Below are 2164 nucleotides of genomic sequence, written 5' to 3' on the forward strand. Positions count from 1 at the left end.
ATTTATTTCATAATAACCTTGGAATGGTATACTAAAACAATTCTATAACTTCATGCCATTTAGGAGTTCTTGAATTATGGTGGCATTTGAGCGGTATTTGAGCAAGGCATTTTTTAAATGTTTATTTAAATGTAAATATGGTAACTTAATTATTGCTTTTTTAAAATACCATTATAATAACATTGTGACACCAGAGTAATAACACCAATGATGGTAACACCAATGAGAATTTTTAGGTAAATGAGGATTTTCTGAATTGGAGGCCGCACATGCTCAAATCTATAATAATTTACTAATGACTTTTATGCAATATAGACCCCTCCTCCGATAACAGTTTGCCACTGGAGAGAATGCTCAAGGTCCTTGTATATCGTTGTAATGAGTGATTTCTAAGGTGGTAACACCAATTACATAAAACTGAGGGACACATTATACTAGTAAAAAAATATATCATTTTAATTGCCTTCTTTTTTTCCATTGATCTATACAATATATTAAATACCTTTGTTCACTTTCTAGCATTCAAAATAATAGATAGCTATCTCTAAATCCCCAAAAGATGTCACTACAGCTCAACGAGCCAATTTGCTTACCCTAAGTACCCTAAACAGTTGTTTTATTTAACTAGGCAAGTCAGTTAGGAACACGTTCTTATTTTCAATGACGGCCTAGAAACAGTGGGTTAACTGTCTTGTTCTGGGGCAGAAGGACAAATGTGTACCTTGTCAGCTCAGGGACTTGATCTTGCAACCTTTTGGTTACAAATCCAACACTCTTCCCACTAGGCTACCTGCTGCCCCTGCAAACATAAAGGTTTGCAGTAAAAAGGACTTGTTTTATCATTGATTAACAGTTCAATATAAACAAAAACATACAGTATATGCCCACATGAAAAAATACTATATTATACTTTAGTATACTGTAGTGTTTTTGCAGACTGTAGTATACTGTAGTATTTACTGTAGTGTTTTGCAGACATTACTGAAGTATTTACTATATTTTAGTTTCATTATCTTTGACATGGAAGTGCAGGCTTTCTCCTTGAGAAAACCTACTGGAGAAATACAAAAAAAGCACATTTTCCATAACCTGTAGGTAGGTAGTTTAGAGCTTCTGCTCTTTTCTGTAACCTGTCGGGAACACAATATATAGTCAATACTTGGAATGTAGGTTTTAACTTATGGGTGGCATAAAATCGGATATGGGGGAGGGGAATGGGCAGGGTATCTGCAAATGGAAAACTGTTGTATTTACTATAGCAAAAAAAAGTGTAGTGTTTTTGCTGACATTACTGTAGTATTTACTACAGTGTTTTCTTTGCAGATAATACTGTAGTATTTATTATAGTATTCTAGAGTATACAACAAAATTCTATAGTAAGCACTACACGATTGAGGGATACTATAGTGTGTACTATACAGTAGTATTCTACAGTATACTACCGTTTACTACAGAATTATATACTAAGTACTTTAGTATTCTGTAGTAAACTGTAGAATTTTTTCATGTGGATGATGTGCAACTAAGTGTTTTTCATGGTTGCAAAGGGATGCAAATGTCACCACAATTCAAGATCGACTCATTTACAACATTATACTGTAACATGAAAAATGTAAATTCCAACTTATCTCCGATTTCTCACCTAATCGTTCAGCAAGGGAGGGTACTATGGCAATTGGTCTATTGCTTCCACTCACTCCCCATAAAGGTAATTGTATTATCCCAAGATTCTCCTGCTCGACTGGAACATCCTGTCTTTTTCGCTCTGTAAACACTTATGATCAAAAAAGCGTTATTTGTGAGATGACATTATTTTTGTTTTCATGGTTACTGGCCATATGTTTGATGGAATACCGATTCAAGAGCATTAGAAATAAAAAAGGAAAATATTTGTTTCCAGATTAATGAATTAATCTGATGAAGATGAACATCTGAAGATCTGTTCTGTAAATCCAACTATGCATCCATATTCTCCTGCTGGCTGTCTTAGTTAGTAAGCAGAAAATTCAACAATTGTCTCAGAAGGCTTAATTTTCTACCTCATGTAGGCCAACATTGCTGTCATTTACTGTCAGAATAAAGCACTCTGTCCTAGGATTAGTGTGTGCGTGTGCGTGTGTGCGTGAGTGAGTGTGAATGTGAATGAGTGAAGCTGCTGAAATGG

General features: G+C 34.7%; 1 non-coding gene across 1 annotated transcript; it reads right to left on the reverse strand.

Moving 5' to 3' along the window:
• Window positions 1-1028: 1028 nt before the first annotated feature.
• LOC123725771 (U7 small nuclear RNA) lies at window positions 1029-1081 on the reverse strand. Its single transcript, XR_006758285.1, has one exon. It is a non-coding gene; the product is annotated as a U7 small nuclear RNA (small nuclear RNA).
• Between the last annotated feature and the right edge of the window lie 1083 nt (window positions 1082-2164).

This window comes from Salmo salar, chromosome ssa12, assembly GCF_905237065.1.
Source record: "Salmo salar chromosome ssa12, Ssal_v3.1, whole genome shotgun sequence".
NCBI lineage: Eukaryota > Metazoa > Chordata > Actinopteri > Salmoniformes > Salmonidae > Salmo > Salmo salar.